Source organism: Canis lupus, chromosome 6, assembly GCF_011100685.1.
Source record: "Canis lupus familiaris isolate Mischka breed German Shepherd chromosome 6, alternate assembly UU_Cfam_GSD_1.0, whole genome shotgun sequence".
Taxonomy (NCBI): Eukaryota; Metazoa; Chordata; class Mammalia; order Carnivora; family Canidae; genus Canis; species Canis lupus.
The window spans coordinates 52,245,264-52,260,932 of record NC_049227.1 but is presented as its reverse complement, the minus strand read 5'-3'; the positions used below and the strand labels follow the sequence as shown (position 1 = coordinate 52,260,932).

At 36.0% G+C, this 15,669-nt stretch overlaps 1 protein-coding gene and 1 long non-coding RNA gene across 11 annotated transcripts in view; one reads left to right on the top strand and one right to left on the bottom strand.

Moving 5' to 3' along the window:
• Positions 1-15,669, top strand: part of LOC111096372 — a 118,005-nt gene that overhangs the window by 2,133 nt on the left and 100,203 nt on the right. The gene's annotated exons all lie outside the window — the stretch shown is intronic.
• Positions 1-15,669, bottom strand: part of DPYD (dihydropyrimidine dehydrogenase) — a 791,077-nt gene that overhangs the window by 762,998 nt on the left and 12,410 nt on the right. Inside the window, exon 1 of one of the 2 annotated variants that reach the window (XM_038541240.1) lies at positions 11,810-11,941. The exons of the other annotated variant lie outside the window; for it this stretch is intronic. The gene's annotated coding sequence lies outside the window, so the exon portion shown is untranslated. Of the gene's footprint in view, positions 1-11,809; positions 11,942-15,669 lie in introns of those variants that run through there. 2 annotated transcript variants of the gene reach the window in all.

Here is a 15,669-nt window from a genome sequence, read left to right as displayed (position 1 = left end):
TCCCATTTCCCCTGAATTCTCATCTTTGGGGAACCATTTATCTACTTTCTGACTCTACAGATATGTCTATCCCCTTTTCACAGGTTTACTGATATATAATTGATAAATAAAAATTGCATATATTTCAAATATACAATATAGTACTACCAACTATAGTCACCATGCTGTACATATTAGATCTCTAGAACTTCTCCATTCTGTATAACTGAAACCTTTATACTCTTTGACCATGATCTCTCCATTTCCTCTGCCCCCTACCCCTGCAAACCACTATCCTACTCTCTGCTTCTATGAATTTGACTTCATTGGATTCTGTGTTAAGTGGTATCATGCAAAAAAAAAAAAAAAAAAAAAAAGTGGTATCATGCAGTTGTTTGTATTTTTGTGCCTGTTATTTCATTTAGCATAATGCCCTCCAGATTCATCCATTTTGTCACAGAAAACAGCATTTCCTTCTTTTTTATGGTTAAATAATATTCTTCTGTGTGTTTATCTGTGTGTGTGTGTATGCCTGCCTTTCTTTATCCATTCATCCATTGATTTATGCTTAAGTTGTTTCTATATCTTGGCTATTATAAATAGTGCTGAATGAACATGGGTATGCAGGTATATCTTCAGATACTGATTTCTATCCTTTAGAAATATACCCAGGAATGGGATTTTTGAGTCATTTGGTAGTCCCATTTTTAATTTTTTAGAAACCTCCATACACTTTCATAATGGCTGTACCAATTTACATTCGCACCAACAGTGCACAAAGGTTCCTGTCTCCACATATTCACCAACATTTGTTATCTTCTTTTTGATAATAGCTATCTTAACAGGTACAAAGTCACATCTCGTGATTTTGATTTACATTTCACTGATTAGAGATGTTGAACACATTTTCATATTCCCACTGGCCATTTGTATGTCCTCTTTTGAGAAATGTCTATATGGGTACTTCTCCCATATTTAATTCAGTTGTTTTCCTGCTATGGACTTGCCTATTCTAAGCATGTCATATAAACAGGATCACATAGCATGTGGTCTTTCATAACTTATTTTTTTCATTTAGCACAGTATTTCAAGGTTTATCCATGTTGCATTTTACTCTTACATGTTATAAACACACGGTATGTATTCTTTAGTCGATTACTTTCTAATGAGACATAATAATTAAAAATTATACATTTACCCATGTAGTTAACATTTTTGTAGTTTTGTATTACTTGGTGAAAATCGGTATTTTCACCTGCTATCATCTTCCGTCTGAAGGACATGACTTCCTTCAACATTTCTGTGCAGGTCTACTGTTGATAATTTCTTTCAAATTCTGAAAGTCTTTTTACACCTTTATTTTTTTCAGTTTGTTTTGTTTTGAAAGAGTATGCATAAGCGGCGGGGGGCGGGGGGCATGGACAAAGGAGACACAGAGAATCTTAATCAGACTATGCTGAGCACCAAGTCCCAGCTGGGGCTCGATCTTAGCACCCTGAGATCATGACCTGAGCAGGAATCAAAAGTCAGACAACCAACTGAGCCACGCCAGTGCCCCCATCTTTGTTTTTCAGCACTATTTTCACTGATATAGAATTCCTTTGAGAGTTTTTGCTTTATTTTTTTCTTCCTGGTATTTTAAATCTTACTTTCTGTCTTTTCACTTGCATTGTTAACAAGAAGAAATTTGGTTTTGTCTTTTTTTTGTTCTGTATGTAGTATGCTTTTTTTTTCCTCTGGTTGTTTTGAAGATTTTCACTTTACCACTGGCTTTGAACAATCTGATAATGATGTGCCTCAGTATAATTTTGTTCATGTTTCTTCTGCTTGGGATTCGTTGGTCTTCTTTGACCTAAAATGGATTTATTTTTCAAATGTGTTTTCTGTCCCCTCCCCCCACCTTTTCTCTCCTTGGCAGATTCCATTTACATGTATATTAGGCCACTTGAAGCTGTCCCACATCTCACTGATACTCTTTTCTTTTTTTCTGTGTTTCATTTTGGATAGCTACTACTGCCATGTCTTCATGTTCATATCTTTTCTTCTATAATATCTAATCTATTTTTAAATTTTATCCAGTGTATTTTTTTATCTTAGACATTGTAGTTGCCATTTCTAAAAGTTCAGTTTGGATCTTCTCTCTTCTATGTCTCTATTTAATATTTTGAACATATAGAATACAGCCATCACTGCTTTAATGGCCTCTGCTAATTCTAACATCTGCATCAATTTTGTCAGTTTTGAATTTGGTTCAGTTTGTTGATTTTTATATAGACTATGCGTTTCATTTTTATACTTCTTTTCAAAGATGGCTGACAAATCTTTAATTTAATCTTTAATTTAATGTCAGGTATTGCACATTTTACCTTATTGGGTGGGGGATGTTTTTGTATACCTATAAATATTTTTAAATTTTGTCTAACATATGGTTGAGCTATGTGGAAATAGTTTGCTCTTTCCAGGTTTTGCTTTAAGACTTGTGAGATGGTACTTGAGCAGCATTTGCTTTAGGATTTAATTATTGTCCACTGCTTAGACATGAAACTTCTGAGAACCCACTGTCCTGATAATCACAAAGTTTTTCAATCTGGCTGGTGGAAGCAGGCTCTATTCCCAGACCAATGTGAATGTCAGGTACTATTCCTTCTAGTTACCTCAGATTTTTCTTCACCTAACTTTGGGTCATTTTTCTCAGATGCATGGGCTATTCACTGCCTTGGAAAATTCACTGGCAACCTTTTAGAAATCTCTGGGTTTCTCTCTGAGCAGCTCTCTCCTATTATTATATTCTATAAACTCTAGCTGCCTTGGTCTCCCCAGACTCTCAGCTCTGTCCTCTCAACAGAAAAAGTCCACCAGGCTCTGTGTGAGTTCCATTTCCTGAGCTGAAGCCTATAAACTCGAGATAGTATGCTGGGAAAATATTGGAGCTCTCTTCACTTGTTTTATCTCTCAGGGGTCACTATATTTTGCCTGATAGTTAATGTCTTGAAAACTATTGTTTTATATATTTCATATATTTTTCATTGTTTCAGGTAGAAACGTATTCATAAAAGGGTTAATTCGATATGCTCAAGTCCTGCACATTCCTATTTCAGAAGTGGCCCTTGAACCACTCATGGAACATTCTGTCCGTCAGAAGTGTTTTTGTGTGCCTGAGGCCTTGGATGATGACATACCAACTGACTAGGAAGTTTAATCACATGAACACCTGATTTTTCACTGGTGGTCTAAAGCTTGAAGTAACTGAAGTCAGCACTACATACCTACATAACTCATGTCCAATAAAAACCTTGGACACTAAGGCTTGGGTCAGGTCAGCCTTCCTTGCTGGAATACTCCATTCATGTCACATATTGTTGCTTAAAGAATTAAGTATGTCCCATATAATTCCATCGAGACAGAATACATAGAAGCTTGTGCCTGATTTCTTCTAGGTTTTGACCTGTGCCTTTGCTCTTTGTTGACTCTCATCTATCCTTCATTGTAATAAACTGTAACCATGAATATAAAAACTTTTGAGTTCTTTGAGTACTTCTTTTGAGTAAGGAGACTGAGAGTGGCCCCAGGGACCCCAAAAACAAAATGTAAATCCATTTCCTATTACTCCATCTTGAGTAGAAGTAAAGACATAAGTACCATATTTTAACAGCCACTCTTTCCTACGCAACTTACGTTTGTAAAGCACCTTGACAAAAAATACAGAAAAGTTCTCAAAATGGCAATATCTCCACTCACTTTTATATTCAACTAAGTGCCAGCCAGTAAGATATATTTGGAAGTCTGGATCTTCTGGGAAGTCTCATTAAAGGGAGAGATACACCCTTCTTTTTCCCTTCCTTCTTTCTTTTTGAGCTCTGGCTTCCAACTTGAACAATGGAATGGACTTGAGAATATCAGTAGGAAAAGATAGAAACCTATTGACAAGAAAAAGGTGTTGCATTCCCTATACTCCATATCTCTAGACTTTTTTACATCAGGAAGAAATAAATTACTGCCTTGTTTAAGCCAATTCCATTATTTTTTTTCTATTAAATGCCTCATAATCTGGTTCTTACAGTGCCCAAGGTGATTCTGGTGGCCAACTAGGTGTGGGAAGCACTGATAGTCCAATCAACAAGGGAAAATATTCAGAGCCAGAGTGTATATAAATGTCAAAATGAAAGCATTTGGCTTATGTACTTAAAAGACAAATGGGAAATCACATCAGCATAAGTTAGTATTTTTCTTGAAATCCATCAAAATGTCAAAAATCCTAAACCAAAAATTACTCATTTCAAAAAATGATCAATGGAAATTTTGTTGTGCCACCATAGAAAAAAAATGATTCATTTTAATCTCCATTGATTGAGTGCTAATAGCTTTCACCACTTTAACTGACATGAATTTTTTACAATGTGGCACAATGATGTGAATAAAAATTTACCCAATGTTCCTTTACAAACTGTATTCTGGAAACTTTCCATAACTATCCCTTGTACATAACTCCCTCCCTTCCATCCACACTCCCAAAAAGGCTGTGTTAAACCCTTTCTACCAGGCTGTAGCAGATAATACACTTCTGTGCTCTCAAGATATACCCATCTCTATCAATATTCTCTGACTTGAATTCAGAATTTGTTCTAACCTTATACATATTTCAAACAAGAAGACAGTTTAACTCCTTTTTCTCAAAATTGTATAATGCCTCTTATTTGAAAAAACAAAAATATTTAGACACATTTTTCTAATGTTCTTGCACTGGATACCTGTTTATAATTGCTGATGTTGAATTATGGCTTTCAGTATACCAGACGCTTTTGTGTTTTTTCAATTTGATCATCACAACAATCCTATGATAGCATTGGTATTGTTATTGCCAGTTTATAGATAAAACAAAATCATGAGAAAACTGAAGAAGTGACAGAGATTCTAATCCACATTTGTTGACTTCAGACTCTATATGTTAATCACTATTCTGTACTTCCTCCATGGGCAGCAATAATGACAGCTTCATATTTATTTTAATGTATATAACTCAAGGACTGCTGTATATTCATTATGAAGTCTGAAATCAATTTTGCACTGGGCAGATACAGTATAAACAAGACCTGAATTGAGTCAGCCTTAAAGACAAGTCTATCATCTATCTATTAGCCACAGCATCTGACAAACTGCCTGATACACATTGGTTATGAAGTGTTTATTTAAATAAAGAAAAACGGGATCCCTGGGTGGTGCAGCGGTTTAGCGCCTGCCTTTGGCCCAGGGTGTGATCCTGGAGACCCGGGATCGAATCCCACATCGGGCTCCCGGTGCATGGAGTCTGCTTCTCCCTCTGCCTGTGTCTCTGCCTCTCTCTCTCTCTCTCTCTCTGTGTGACTATCATAAATAAATTAAAAAATTTTTAAAAATTGTCTAAAAAAAATAAAGAAAGAAAGAAAAACAAGCAAATCTTAGAAATATTGTTAAGGAAGCTCTAGTAGGACTTGATGACAATAAATATAGGTTGTGAAGAGACAGAGAAATAAATGTCCCTCCTTGTCAACAATTTGGTGTTTACAAGATACATTGATAACTATAATTGGTAATCACAGAAAATAAAAAGTTGGGATAGAGAACCAGCTTAGAAAAAAATTTCAATATTTTTTGGCATATCACTTGAACACTGATGTCATTTACAAATGATATAAAGGCTAAAAAAAAAATTGATAGTGAAATATAGCATGTTTCAGTGCCTTTCAATTGTGGGATTTGAATTAAGTCCAGACATGTTATCCGAAAAGCTAAGATTCTTCCTTAATTGTGAAGAAATCACAGATGCTCTGGTACCAAAAATACAGTTTATAATTCAAAAATGCCAAGTAACACTACTTTCATTATAACAGAAATAAGGGATCCCTGGGTGGCACAGCGGTTTAGCGCCTGCCTTTGGCCCAGGGTGCGATCCTGGAGACCCGGGATCGAATCCCACATCGGGCTCCCTGCATGGAGCCTGCTTCTCCCTCTGCCTGTGTCTCTGCCTCTCTCTCTCTGTGTGTGTGACTATCATAAATAAATAAAAATTTAAAAAAAAATAAAAAATAAAAAAATAACAGAAATAATAAGCTTGATACCTAAAATGAACAAAATATTTTTATATACATTATTAGATCCTGTATTCCAAATGAAATCTACACTGTCTAAAATTTTTGTATTTGTGCCTGTCTGTCCCACTAGACTTTGAGCTTATAGAGTATAATGACTGGCTATGATTCATAGCATTATCTTCAGTACCTTGTAAGAGGCATAAAGAATACTCACAATGAATCAAACTGTACCTCCTTAGGATGTTAGAGCAATAAGGGGCCTCCTTTTATGGATGAATGTTGTACAGTGAAAGGACAACCCAAGTAAAAGACAGTAAAGATCAGGACAAAGTCTCCTGACTCCATTACATCACCACACTCATACAAAATATTACTACAAACATGCTCCCAAATATTTTGCATTGTCTACTATTTCACATCATGTCTGACCCCACTTTTCATTGGAAATCATATCTAAAGTAGAAATGAAGCAAGAACCAGGAGATATATAAATACTAAGACCAGAAAGAGGCATAATAGGTCAGAAGTTCAGTGTTTCAGATTTATGGGATAAAGCTATATTTCTTTTATTTCAATAGGAAAAATTACATGATCCCTATATTTAAAACAATTTTTTAAGCATTGAAAGTTTTCCATTGCACTGAAATACTCTTCATCTCAAGATGAGTAAATTATCACCATCACTTTCAATACAAAGCTTCTTACTCTTCAGCTGTCATTTTACAGATTCATACTGAAAATAAATTTTAAGAAGAGTTACATTGCTGTGCACTGACTAATAATTTCATCAAATTAGTAGCATTCAGCTTCTAGTGAGTCTTCTTTATTATTTTATTCATAGAATATTTTATAAAAGGAACATACTAAGCAGAACCATTTACCTTTTAAGACTTTCCTTAAATAGGGCATACCACTAGGAAACAATCAGCTATTATTCCCTATTTCTATCTAAATAACTGTAATAACTTCCAGGTGTTTAATAAAAGGCATTTCCCATCACTATATAGGTCCATACTTTCTATAAGCCTTGCTGGTTCTTAAACTTGTTCAAAGGTATAAACATTTTTCTCAAGGATGATAGATATTAGGTTGTAATTAAGGTTATTGTGCTGGCATGGAAGATAATTTGACTTAATGGAAGACTTTCTGTGATGGAAATTAACAAGTTTGCTACATAATTGCATAGCAGGATTGGTTTTGAGTAACATTTGTGCTATTTACACACTAACATTTAAGGAAGCAAAGGCTAGATGATTAACAGATTTATTGTAGTAGTTACTATGAAGTGAAATGACTCAAAGGACTAGATATAATTTGTTTAACATCACAAAGAATGCAGTATCTCAGATTTCTTTTACATTAAAATTTGTTACAATGAAGATTTTGAATATTCATGAATATATATTATGAATACATAACGTATTTTTATTGGAAAGAGTAAAAAAAAGTTTTAATTAAAGTGAAATTTGACCATCCTAAAATCACAGGTTATGGAACTAGATGGAGCATTTGATAACTTTAAAAAAAAAGAATATCAAAAAAAAAAAAAAAAAGAATATCTAAATGGTATTTCTTACAATTTGTGAGTCAACTCCAAATAGAACTACTGTTAGAACCAGAACCTTGAAACAGGCCAAATACATTAGTGTAGCAAAAGTATATCTAACATAGGCAAGGCTGTGGAAGTGTCTGTATTTATTAAATTAATTCTATTATTAATATAGCAATATGTTTAGTATCAATAACAGCTTTTATAACAAAATTATACCTTGGGAAATTTTTCTTGGTACTATCTTATAATCCATTATTATTCTTCATTTTCAAGCCTATTCGTTATTTGGTCACTTAAATTGAACTAGTATTGAACCCAGAAATCCAAGTAACTACTGTTTTCAAATCTTAAACTTCAAGTGGCCTTTTTTTTAAAAAAAGATTTTTTTTTATTTATTCATAATAGACACAGAGAGAGAAAGAGAGGCAGAGACACAGGCAGAGGGAGAAGCAGGCTCCATGCCAGAAGCCCAATGTGGGACTCGATCCCGGGACTCCAGGATCGCACCCTGGGCCAAAGGCAGGCGCTAAACCACTGAGCCACCCAGGGATCCCCTCAAGTGGCCTTTTAAAAAATGTACTTTTCCTGGGGATCCCTGGGTGGCTCAGTGGTTTAGCGCCTGCCTGCAGCCCAGGGCATGATCCTGGAGTCCCAGGATCGAGTCCCAGGATCAAGTCCCAGGATCGAGTCCCACATCGGGCTCCCTGCATGGAGTCTGCTTCTCCCTCTTCCTGTATCTCTGCTTCTTTCTCTTTCTCTCTCTCTCATAAATAAAAATAAATAAAAATATTTTTAAAAAAAGAAAAAAATGTACTTTTCCAAAGCTGCTAGGCAAATGGCCAAACACAAAAAAGGAAAATATCCAAAAATCTGATAAATACAAATTGGAATCATACTAGCAGAAGAATTAAAACAGAAACAGCTCAAAGTATTGCCTCTCAAAAAACATCTGGGAAAAGAAAAAGTACAGAGAAGTCACTGGTGTGCTAGACTTATCTCCAATGGGTTCTGGAGAACTGATAGTTATAACCTCTTCCAAACTCTCCATTTTTAGGGCTGAAAAGTCTACCACAAAGGAGGTATTTACCCCATAGAAATTAGCAAACACTACAAATCAGGGTTTCCTACTCTTCATTACCCTCTCTCAACTCCCAGTTAGTTGTTTATCAGTATGTCACTGGTAAGAGTAGTAAAAGATGCTGCTGCTTTTCCTCAAAAGCTCATCCTAATTTATTTATTTTTTATTTGTGTGTGTTTTCATTATATTGATAAGAATTAAATAACACTTAAAGATGACATTATTAAAACAATGGGATAATTCAGAGATTATCCACAAGATGCACTGGGCAGTAAGGTAATCATAATGTTTCAATGATAACACCTTAATAATAATGGAAGGAACTCACAATTCCAAGGCAATCTAAAGTAGTTTCCATGGGTAATAAAAGGCCTGGATGAGCTTGAGTAATAACAAAGGAACTTTTTGTAACTACTCAATGCAATTTAATTCCTGCAGAAAACCTGACTCAAGAAATAAGTTATCAAACTATCAAATTGTTTTATGCAGGTATATTATTTTTAGGCCATAGTTTTTATGCAGGTATGTTATTTTAAAATTGATAAACTAAATTACAAGTTATGATTATACAATGTATACCTCTAAGTATTCACCATGTACCATAATTAATTCAAAATTGCACAGTACTAAAGATGCAAAAGGGGCAAGGGTTAAGCTAATATAAATTGGCCATAAATATACCATTTAATCACATTTTTTAATCATCAAATAAGAACTGGTTATCTTGACAGTGGCATTGTTATTGTTACAAAGTAGAATGCAAAAGAAAAATGTCCTTCAGTCAGGAGTCCAGTGATCCAAGGTTTTAGAACACATACCTGAATGTACAGAAATTATAGAAGGAAAATATATATATATGGAGAATCCCCAAACCAACTCCAGTCTTTTAGTCCATTGTGCTTATTTCTTTTTCCTAATTTCTCCAACAAATAATCTATCCTGTCAGAGGTCAAAGTAGCCTGGAAAAGGGCAAAACTGGTCAGTTAACATCATATTGAGAAGTGATTGATGATATTTCATCAGCTCCCTCCATTGCAACCATCTGGTTTGTGGATGAGAAGCCATTCATACCTTGCTTCATTTACACATGTGAAGGACTCCTTGAAGAACCCATTATAAAATATCTTATTGAGAAATTTTGTGAATGCATACAGTGGGAAAAAAATGAGGTAACATTTGAAGGACTTCCCATTCCTATACTTCTTTTAGTCCTCATTTTCTTGTCATGTATTCTAATGTCTGAATAAACAGCAATGTAAAATTGGGCTCATATTCATAGGTTTTAGTTTCCAATTCACTACTGACTGTAATCAAACCATTTAACCTTTCTATGCCCTTGGTTTCAACATTTCTGAAAGTGATGCATCTTTGTAAGGCTGGGAACATGTTCATAAGTAAAGCAACAGAGAAAAAAAAATGTTGTAAAGTGCACAGACCCACATTCACCCTCTTTAATCTAACTTTGCCAGCTCCTATACTTCTACCTGTCTTACATTTGACCCGTTTCAGCCAGGGTAGCCCTCTACTTCCTATCTCTAAAAATAGACACCTAACTCATTTTTTGGTCCCTGAATTACTGGAGATCAGAGTGAAGGTGGGAGGAAATTGCAACAAAAGTTACAGGAATTTCTTTATCATCATTTATTAAACAATATCAAAATAACAGTGTAAAAGTAAATGATTAAGTTGCATGAATGTGAATTCATAGCATGCAGACTTTAATTCTAACCCCATAATTCTAAACCATCACCCCAAAGCATTTCTTACTTTCTATTTTGATTTATAGTTATTTGTGAATTTGCCTCATATTCCATTCTGGTATCATAAGCTCATTTAGGACAGACACATTTATCTTTCTAGCCAGTCCCCACATGTACTTAATGTAGTGCCTAGGATATAGCAGGTACTTAATAATTACTTATAAAATGGAATGAAGTTATATTTTGTTGGTAACTTAAGCTTTGGAGAAAAAATATATATAAATTTTTAATGTGGATTTTAAAAGTTATCTATGTGGTTCTTTGCCATATTTGATAATAAATATCTTTTCCTTTCATACAAGGACTGTACATGTCTCTAAACTAAGTTAAACAGCTTTCTGATAATACCAGCTTACATTTGCATTTATTCTTAATTCATCTGTTCCAAACAAAACACTATGAGGTAGATAGGAAAAGTATCATGATCTCTATTTCATAGATAAGGAAATTTGCTTAAGTTCACAAAGCTAAAAAGAAGCAGAACTAGGACTTTAATAGCATATTCAAGACTCTCTAAAATATAACATTAAATCCTAATTATTTTCTTTTTTTTTTTTATTTTTTTTCTTTAATTATTTATGATAGTCACACAGAGAGAGAGAGAGAGAGAGAGGCAGAGACACAGGCAGAGGGAGAAGCAGGCTCCATGCACCAGGAGCCCGACGTGGGATTCGATCCCGGGTCTCCGGGATCGCGCCCTGGGCCAAAGGCAGGCGCCAAACCGCTGCGCCACCCAGGGATCCCTAATTATTTTCTTAAACTACGAATTTGAATGCAATAAAGTTCTCTTCTCTTATACATGTTAGATATCACTACCCTCACTACCCTTACATCTAAAGTATCTTCCCTCCTTCCCTTTCTTCCTTCCACAGATATGCCAGGTTCTTTGCAATCCATACTTATTTGCAATCCATATTTATTTGCAGCATGCCTAGCTGGCTGAGTCAGTTAAGTGTCCAACTCTTGGTTTTGGCATAGGTCATGATTTCAGGGTCCTGGGATCAAGCCCCATGTCAGCCTCCCCGCTCAGTGGGGAGTCTGCTTGTTTCCTGCCTTCTCTGCCAGTCCCTTCCCTCACCTTCTGTCTCTAAAATAAATAACTAAATCTTTTTTAAAAAAAAAATCTGTATTTATTTGCTTGCTAAGGATGACATGAAAAAATTACTCCAAATTGGGTGCCTTAAAACAACAGAAATTTATTGCCTTAAAACAACAGAAATTTATTACCTTAGAGTTCTGGAAGAGTCCCTTCCCTCACCTTCTGTCTCTAAAATAAATAAATTTTTTTTTAATCTGTATTTATTTGCTTGCTAAGGATGACATGAAAAAATTGCCACAAATTGGGTGCCTTAAAACAACAGAAATTTATTACCTTAGAGTTCTGGAAGATGCAGGTATGATGCAGGTGTCAACGAGTCATATGCACCCTGAAACTTGTAGAGGAGCCTACTTCATTGTCATGTCAAGGTTCCAGTGTTTGCTGTCTCTCCCTGGCACTCCTTGGCCTGCAGATACATTATTCCAATGTCTGCCTCTAATCACATGGCCGTCTTTCCTCAGTACCTTTACATCATTTTTCCTCTGTCTTCTACTTTTTTTTTTTTAAGATTTTATTTATTTATTCATGAGACACACACAGAGAGGGGGGGGGGCAGAGACACAGGCAGAGGGAGAAGTAGGCTCCATGCAAGGAGCCCGACGTGGGACTCGATCCCAGGTCTCCAGGATCAGGCCCTGGGCTAAAGGTGGCTCCAAACCGCTGAGCCACCCGGGCTGCCCTGTCTTCTACTCCTTATGTCTGTGCTCCTATCATCTCCCCACTCCTTGGTTACCTCATCACCCTCTGTCCTAATGCAGTAAGAATGTAAATCAATTTCTTTTTTCACACCCCACTGTTATTTATAGTAGTCTTAGTTTCAACAGTCACTTGGTTCATCCAGCTCTGCCCCTTATTCAACTATCTTACTGGCAATAATTTTTCCTTCCACATCACCATGGGCACCATCTCCCTAGGTTATGATCTCAGCTTTCTTATTACCTATGATCACATCATCTCCAAAAGCTTTATTTCAAACACACCACTCCATCCTCCACCTCTTCCACCTTCATACTTTTCCGCCTTTCAGCAGCTACCTGACCTTATGGAGACCACTATTTCATTGAGCCTATTACCTCTGGTATTCTCAAAACTCATTTTTCTCTACTATCCTGAATTGTCTCACGTAAGATTCCCTGATTTACCACCATGTCTTCTTCACGACACCCTTAATTCTCTGCCCCTCTCTCACACCAATGTTACTGCCCAGGTAAATCCTACCCCAATTAACTACTCTGTCTGAACCCAAGAAGTTAAAAGCAGATGGACAAACCCACAATTATATTCATGTTGAATTCTTAAGAAATTTCAAATAGAAAACACACACTGCCTAACAATACTACTATAGTACCTTATTATTTTCATTTTCCCACTTTGCAGAAAGTTTATTCATACTTTCTTCTGTTTTTCAAATTTACTTCTTGTTTTCCTCTTAGCCTCAGTTAATGGCGTTGCCTCATACTCTTATTGAGAAACTAAAAACCAGCAGATGGGAACACCCACTATTGTACCTCTCTGGCATCCATCTGACTGGAATGCTTATACTTATCAACTCTATTCCCCCTCATCCAAAGAATCCCTTTATACAGGTAATTATCCCTTCTGTGTCTCTCAACACTGGTGTCTCTTGGTTCTCTTTCATTAGCATATGTACATGCTCTAACTTCCCCCTCCAGTTATTTCCCAATTTCTGTGTTTCTCTGTAAAGTGAAACTTTACCCTAGAGTTTTCTAGTGTCACTGTCTCACTTCCTTATCTCCTGTGCCCTTCTCAATCCATTCCAATTAGGCTTCTTTTTCTAAGAGCTATCATTAAATTCACAATTTCTCTATGCTACCAAATTACAAGGAAACTTTCATGCCTTCATCTTACCCTATCAACAGCAATAAAGAGAGCTGACTACACCACCTCCTTCCTCCTTCCTTGCGTTCTGTGACATCACAGACTCCTGGCTACTTCTAAATGCTTAAATCAAAAAAAAAATAAAAAAAAAAAAAATAAAAAAAAATAAATAAATGCTTAAATCACCATCCCTTTATCTAGCTACACTGTCTCTAAGTGATTTTACTCAGCCCCAGGATTTTAAACATCAATTTTGTATCAGTAATTCCCCACTTCCCATCTCTGGCTGTGATTTCTTTACTAACCTTCAGATACTTATTTCCAGAGGCTTACTTAATATCTTTACTTTGATATCTAATAGGTATTTAAAACTTAATGTTGTTAAATACAACACTTGTATCTCACACCTGGTATTTCTTTTTGCCTCTCGGATTAAGCCAAATCCCACCTCTTTAATTTTCTTTCTTTCTTCCTCAAAGGCCATGGCAGACTCCTTCTGGTATTTCAGGTTTAACTTCAAATGTCACCTACATAACAAGGCCTTCTCTGACTATCCCAAACAAAGGAAACTCCTCCAGTCATTCTGCATATTACTGTAGTACATACACTTTGAAATTTTTACTGTCATTTATTTCTTACTGTAATGCAATTTTAGTGAGAGCAGAAATCTTTTCTGTCTTGTTTGCAGGTATGCTTTTAAAATCTGGACCAAGGGATGCCTGGGTGGCTCAGCAGTTAAGTGTCTGACCCGCTCAGGTCATGATCCTGGAGTCCTAGGATCAAGCCCACATTGGTCTCCCTGCATGGAGCCTGCTTCTCCCTCTGCTATGTCCTGCCTCTCTGTGTGTGTGTGTCTCATGAATAAATAAAATCTTTAATAATAATAATAATAATAAAATCTGGACCAGTTTCTAGTATACAGGGAGAAATTAATAAAGATTTTTGAACGTACAAAAGAAAAAGTTAAATTTCTGTGTTTAAAACATCAAAGTAACAGATTATCAAAGCGACAATTGGAGTCAAAAAGATAACTGGTAGCCATTAACAGTGTTCGAGGCAGTTAGTTAGGTTTTAACAGGATGCCTGGAAGCCAGCAATGAGGAAATCATGGCCAGCTATTGGGAAAGTCCGAGGCCTGACAGCATTTCAAAACAAAGTTACAAGAAGCTGGATCAAAGTGGAGAGAGAGGTCCATGATGGCTGACAATGTTGGGCAGAAAGCCCCACTTCCAAAAAATCCCCACCCCAAATAATGAATATTCCACCCCCTTGTTAACAACCATTAGTAAAAGATACAAACCTAAACCCCAAGGCCTACAGTGCTCTCCCACTCCATTACTCACTCTCAGATCTTGAGAGCACACTTTTGCTTTAAGAAACTTTCCCACTTCCATTGTGTTCTGTCCTTGAATTCTTTCTCATGAAGTGACCAAGAGCCTTCAGAGACATCTATGGAATGGACTGGATCAAGGCCTCAGGGCTGTGGTCTCCCCCAGTTCACGCAGCAACATTAATATTTTAATATTTAGTGTTAATTCTGTCTTGGCTATATGCTGACACTATTAAAAATGATGAATATGTAGTATGTCCTTCAACCATACAACAATCCTATGATACAGGTACATCACTGTATCTCCATCAGACAGGTGAGGAAATTAAAACATGGAAAGTTAAAATTATTTGCCAATGTCAAAAACTAATATGTGACATAGCTAGGATATGATGAACATTAGCACTTTAATTCCAGAGTCTACATTCTTAACTACTAATCTGCACTACACTTTCATTTTAACTAAAATAAGCAATAATGATCCATTAAATATTGCATTATAATAAATACTATAATAGGGGCAGCCCAGGTGGCTCAGCGGTTTAGTGCCACCTTCAGCCCAGGGCCTGATCCTGGAGACCTGGGATCGAGTCCCACGTCGGACTCCCTGCATGGAGCCTGCTTCTCCCTCTGCCTGTGTCTCTGCCTCTCTGTTTCTCTCATGAATAAATAAAATCTTAAAAAAAAAAATACCATAATAGATCAAGCCTACTAGTCCATTGCTGTTTCTGAATTTACCTGAAGTTAGTTTTAGTGGATTATATATTTCCAAAAGAGTATTGATTTTGTTGTGATTTTATAATTAATTAGCATCTAATATTCTTAAAATCTGTGATGTTTCTACTTTTCCTTTGTATGTGTGTATACTTTTTCACTGAAGTATAATTGACTTACAATATCAGTTTCAGATGTACAACCTAGTGATTCAAGTTATGTACACTATGAAATGCTCACCACATAAGTG